Source organism: Sorex araneus, chromosome X, assembly GCF_027595985.1.
Source record: "Sorex araneus isolate mSorAra2 chromosome X, mSorAra2.pri, whole genome shotgun sequence".
Taxonomy (NCBI): domain Eukaryota; kingdom Metazoa; phylum Chordata; class Mammalia; order Eulipotyphla; family Soricidae; genus Sorex; species Sorex araneus.
In genome coordinates, this window is record NC_073313.1 from 99,264,337 (window position 1) to 99,270,773 (window position 6,437).

At 44.8% G+C, this 6,437-nt stretch overlaps 1 pseudogene; it reads right to left on the minus strand.

Annotated features, from left to right (window-relative positions):
• Positions 1-5,192: 5,192 nt before the first annotated feature.
• LOC129400147 (protein lin-28 homolog A-like) lies at positions 5,193-5,604 on the minus strand (annotated as a pseudogene).
• Between the last annotated feature and the right edge of the window lie 833 nt (positions 5,605-6,437).

A 6,437-nucleotide genomic window follows, 5' to 3' on the forward strand; every position in this document is an offset into this window, starting at 1 on the left:
AGGAGTGTGAGTTCCTCCTGCTGTACGTATCCCTTGATTAGTAAGAAATTGCCTTCGCTGTCCTTTCTAATCTTTTTCAACCTGAAATCTATATTGTCCGATACTAGTATGGCCACCTCGGCTTTTTTGAGGGAGTTGTTTGCTTGAAGGATTGTTTTCAATCCTTTGAATTTGAGTCTGTGTTTGCTCTGACCATTCAGATGTGTTTCTTGTAGGCAGCAGAATGCTGGGTTCAGTTTCTGAATCCATTTTGCCACTCTGTGTCTCTTGATGGGTGCGTTTAGACCATTGACTTTGAGGGAGATTATTGTCGTGGAGTTTTGTGCCATCTTTATGTAGGAGTTTATTGTGCTTGTAGGGGTTTTTCTTTTCTTACAGGAGCCCCTTTAGTATGGTTACCATTGGTTTTGCAGTTGGTAGCCATTGGAAACTCTGAGACCCTCAGAACATGTTATTTTCCTTTATCTTATTTTGTTGCTTTCGTTGTGGGATCCCAAGAGTGAAGGGACAAGGGACAGTGCTTAGTGTGTTTTTTTCAGGTATTTTGAGCTGTATCTTAGAAATGTGCGCATGTTAAATATAAAATTCTAGTGTAAGAGTACATTCTGGCTTCAGTATTGTAAGCCCTTTCTTCTCATGAAGGTGTCTAGTTTAAAGTGGGTGGGGCACCCTCGCCCCCACTGACCCTGAACTTCCTGCTTCCTTATCCAGGTGCTCCTGATCCCCTCACTGAGCATCCCAGCCCTCGGTGCCCAGCTCTGGGAAATTTTTAGCAACGATTTCTTTAACTGTGACTTTCTCATTAGGGTTGCCTCCCTAATGTCCTTCTGGAACTCCAATGATTATATGTTATTCCTCTTAGCATCATCCCATAGGTCTCTGATTCGCCCTAGAGCTATTTTAAGGTCTTTTCCAATTGTTTGTTGTCGCCTGTGGGCTTTCTGTTGCTCATCTTCAACTGCAAAACCAATGGTAACTGTACAAATGTGATAAACTGAAATGGTTCCATACAACCTATAAAACTGGACAATATAAATAATATGTAATGTACAGACTTAAAATTGTTCAACAACATTGTAGTTGCATCCTTATGAGACGATTAAGGTAAAACCTTTATTAATTCTATTTCTCCCTGACCTTAGATGATTTCCTTTATTTTCTAGTATTCAAATACAGATACAAACAGCTCTCTCTTAGAGGGAAATAAATAATGTATTGGCATTGGCACAACAGTTGATTTCACACTACCTGATATTTGTGAGAACCGATCTGAAGTCACTGATTAGAAATTTCAAGAACAAGCATTCACATTTGCCATGCAACAAGTCTGTGGGTTAGTTTCCTCTTGATTGGGAGATAGGCTTTGGGACAGAGGATGGGTTGCAATCTCCAAAATTATTTCCAGGGCAGACATACATTGTATTCTCTAAGTCCCAAATTCCAGATTTTTGTTTAATTTTTAGCAATGCCTTATTTTTGGTAACAAAAGTTGTGGCCTGTGGGCTTCTATCAAGTTAATCTGCAAGACTACCCAGAGGGAGAGATGGTAACCTCAGAGGTCTGGGGCTGGGCGTGTGCAGCAGGTACCACATAGGGCTAAGAGTGGCCCTGAGTCACAGTCTGAGAATTAATTTTCTCACCTCACCAATACTACATTTAAACACCTCCTCACCAGAATGGAGGTTACAGAGTTCCTTTGGAATTTCAATTTTTTAAATGAAAAAGCATCCAATCCAATATATCCCAAAGAACTTGTGAAGTTCAATAAGCTGCTTTTTATTGAAAATCTGAAAGAAGTAAATAGAAGGCAGAGTTGTACTGTGAAGCTTTTGTTCTCAGATCATAATCTTTTTTAAAAAATAAATGAGGCACCCAGATATTCGTTATTGTTAGAAAAGTAAAAGTTCTTTGACTCACTCAAAATCCTATTATGTCTTCTTTTTCTTTCGATTGTCTGTAAACCATCTCTTGGAAACTGGCCAGGGTCTTGTTTTCTCTCTTTTGCCTCTGTTGTTGGTTAAAGGACACAAGGGCTCACTTCTCATCTGCACTGTGAATCTGGTTCTCTTACTGCAGTTGGACAGCATTCTTCAGGCGATACCTGGAGAGAATTTGATGTGGGGCTTAGAGTCTCATAGAATGATTTCAATAATCTTTCCTCATATACAGAAATGTATTTAAAACTCAGACAAATTACAATTGTCTTGTATAGGTGTAGATCAAGATATTCTGTGTTTTTTATGCTGTATCTCTTTTCCTATTTTGGGTTTTTTGGTGGGAACTTGTGATACCCAGTGTTGCCCAGAGCTTACTTCTAGCTCCCAGGTGGACTCGGAGAAATATTTGGGGCGCTGGAGATTGAACCTGGGTCGGCCAAGTGCAAAGCATCCTACCTGCTTTACTCTCATTCCAGCTCCTCTACAGTGTCCTTTCACTCCTTTCTAGCACTCAACTTCTGATCTCTGATGTTCTGCCAAAGGAGAGAAGGTAACTATTTCAAAGATTGAGAGTCTAAGTCTGACACTGTTTTTTTGGGGAGTCACACCAGGCGATGCACAGGGCGCTACACTCAGGAATTACCCCTGCAGATGCTCAGGGGACCTTATGGGATGCTGGGAATTAAACCCAGGTCGGCCGCGTGCAAAGCAAACGCCCTACCTGCTGAGCTATTACTCCAGTATTACACTGCTTTTTGACAACCAACAAGGCATAGACAATATATTAAACTCCCTAGGTGATATGTGACTTTTACCTTTGTGGAATTGGTAATAGGATAGATAAAAGGTTTTAAGTTGTCAGGGATGGAGAGAATGTACAGTAGCAAAGGTGTTTGCACTGCATGTGGCTAACTGAAGTTCTAACCCTGGCCCTGCATAAGGTCCTCTGATCATCACCAGGAGTGATCCATGAGCACAGAGCACAATTCTATGTGTCCCTCAGAACAACAACAATAAAATAACCAAAAACAGACATGTTGTCATCAATCAGGTGGAACTTCTTCACGGTGAATGGGCAAATCTAAACAGTCTTGTACTGAAATTAATAATTTTATTCTTTTGGATTTACCACATTATTATTGTTATTTTATTTATATATTTTTACTGAAATACTGTGAGATATGCAGTTACAAAGTTGTTCGTGAATGGGTTTCAGTAACTCAATGTTTCATCATCTGTCCCTTCACCAGTGTCCATTTCTCACCACCAATGCTCAGGGGTCTCTCCGGGTAATGCCTAAGGGACCATGTGCTGCTGCATATCAAACTATGCCTCCTACATGCAAAGCCTATTCTCCAGCTCTATGAACTCTCTCCCTAGCTCTCTCTATTTTCTAAAAAGAAAAAAAGACGTAGAGGAAAGAGTAGAGTAGGTAGGGTGCTTGTCATGCACGTTGCTCACTCAGGTTCGACCCTGTCATCATATATGGTCTTCTAAGCACCACCAGGAATAATTCCTGAAAGCAGAGCCATTAGTAAACCCTGACCAAACCCAGTTGCTCACACTCTCAAAAATAAGAAAAACTGGTAAAACTTTTTATAAATGTCTTTGATATCTATACAGCCAATTCTACAAAGCCAGCTCAAGATGAAACCTGAACTATGTTTACAAAGAACAAGAGCAAAGGGGAGGCAAGTGAAGTAAGTAATTATTTCAGGTTACAGGGAAGATGGGAAGAGAATAAAATATGCCAACGGGGCTGGGAATATGGTGAAATGTTAGTACATGTGCCCAGCATTATGTGAAGTCCTGGGTTCAATCGTCAACAATGCCTGGCCCCACCAGCATTGCCAGATCTTCCGAGAAGCACTTGGAGTGACCCTGCAGCTAACAAAAGCAATATCTATCAAAAAAGGAGATGATGATGTATTAAATAGCTCAGGATCCAGCAGTTGCTCTGGATCAGAGAGTGCCATAAAAACAGCTTAAAATAACAATTAAAAGCATGCCTTTTAGATATGGAAAGCCTTTCTCTCAGGTTTGTGGGCATGACAGTGCTCAGTCATGATGTATTAATGCTGAACTTTCCAATATAATGCCATTGTTTCCCACAGCAACTACTATAATGCTCTGTACTATTAGCCAGATGTAATTAGCCCTGGGGTTAGAAGTCTGGGACAGCAATCCTCCATCCCACACACAGACCTCACCTGATCTTGGCTTCCTCTTGGTGCCTTTAACCTGGCCCGGCTTCTCCTAACCTCTCTGCACCACCTTTCCTGTTCAGACCAGTTTCCAATCTTGGGGAGGAAATTAAGTCACAGGGCACCCAGGGAAAACCTAGCTCCTCATGAGAACATTGAAGATGTAGGGGTTTCAAGACAACATAACAGCAGAAAAGTCAGCTCACAACTAAAGGTATTCCTGCTGTGCAGACACGGAGCTGCTGCTGACTTATCCCTAAGATTGCTCATGTACCTGAGAACACAGTGCAGGAATGAGGGTCTTAGATTAAAATACACAAAAATACAAAACCAGAATATTTATATTACGAAAAAAATTAAAATGCACAAGATACGTCATTCGCACACAGCTAGTGCAGTCGGCATCCTGGAGAAGGTGGGACCATGGTGCAGCAATCCAAGGCAGCAAATAAATAAAATCATATTGGCCCAGAATGGGGAGGGAGCTTAGGAGCAGATAGGTCAGCGCCGTTCCAGTCCCCCTTTGGCTTTTCATCACAATTGATGACTTGGGACAGTTTCCAACACTCTAACCCAAGAGTGTTGGGAGGCAAGATGTAGAAAAAGCCTGTCTTAGCCCTGAGATTCCCTCCCACAGAATGCAGAAGCTTGTGGGTTGGACCCATTAATCTGGTCTCTTGTCTGATCAATCTATTAACTCTGGCATGGAAAATAGTTACACAGCCTTCTTTAAAAGGAAAACCACTTCCGTGTCCAGAACATTTCAAAAGCAAGAGATCCTGGGCAGAGAGACTCAGATAAAGCATGCAGAGGGGTTCAGCCCCCAAAGCCCTCAGGTGCATTTAGACAGCGTGATTGAAGTCCTTTTGCCTCACCGCCTCCCCCCTGCCAAGAGAGGGAAGAGAGGGTGAAGCTCTGGACCCCGGCCTGAGACACGTACATGGCAGTGCCAGCTGCCCCCTGCCCACCCTGTCCCCACTTTCTCCTCTGCCGATTGATGCCTGCTCCTTGAAACTTGCTGATCGCAAAAGGATAACCCCCACCCACTGGCTCAGTTTTGGGCCTCAGGCAGCAGGGCAGGGGAATGGATACCCTCTTCTTCCTCCCGGAAGTAGGCAGGCTTCCCCTGGAAGCTGGGGGCTTGCTGGGCCTTCAGTGGACAGGAGGCCACCATATGGTTGATGCTCTGGCAGAAGTGGCACTTCTTGGGCTGGGGTGGCAGCTTGCAGTCTCTGGCATGATGGTCTAGACCGCCACAGTTGTAGCACCTGATGCACAAAGACGTCCACTGGGGGGTCGAGCGCGACCCCGGCGCGGGTGGTCATGGGCAGGAAGCCGAACCCCATGTGCACGTTGAACCACTTACAGATGCCGGCCCCGTGCAGCAGCTGCGGCTCCTCCCGCGCCTCCTTGGGCGCCTTAGCGTAGCCACCTGCAAACTTCTGCTTTGACACAGAGCCCATGGTCGTCGGCTGAGCCCGCGGCCCCGGGCCCCAGGTCGGGCGGCTGCTGGCCCCAGAGAAGTCCGGAGGCAAAGGGATGGCTCCGAGAAGAGGCTGCTACATCTTCCCCAGCACAACAGCGGTGCGAGGGCCCACGGCTTTTCAAAGGCTCCCAAATTCTAAAAGACAATGACCCAACCCCCCGCGGGCAGCCCCCTCCCCTCCCCTCCCCTCCTGCTGTCCAAATCTCTATACATTTCTGAAGAACTCAGACAGCGTTCACTTTCACCCCGACTGGGAAGGGACAGGCATGTGGTCAACATGTGGGAATTGGTCATAAATGCAAGAAATTGTGCGGCTCCTCTGTGCAGAGCCCTCCCATCCCTGCGGTACTTGAGCAGGCAGACCCCAAGTTTGGAGCAGATGTAGCAGGGAACACTTCAGAAAGTTTCTGGCTAGGAGTCTCTGCCCCATTGTTTCTAAGTATTACCAGGGCAATGCTGATGTCAACCGATCGGTATGGAAGCCAAAGAGATCCAAATGTTCTTTTCAGTGAACATGAGGGCTAGTGGCTCACAGAGCAATTTGGCATTCAGGGCAAGCCCAGCACTTGTAGAATCAGCTTCTGCCAAGCATGAGAGCTTACTGACCGCTATGTCCGGAAAAAGAGGGTTGATCAGCATCCCAGTTGGCACTGTCTGGAGGGACTTAATATGTCATTATGTGCTATGCCACTTATGCCTCAAAATAGCTCCCTCAGGCCTGTCTGAATATGTTATTATTAATTTTTATTTTCTGTAATCACGCTGAAATGACAGTTATTTATGGTTGGGTTTCAGGCATACAAGATTCTA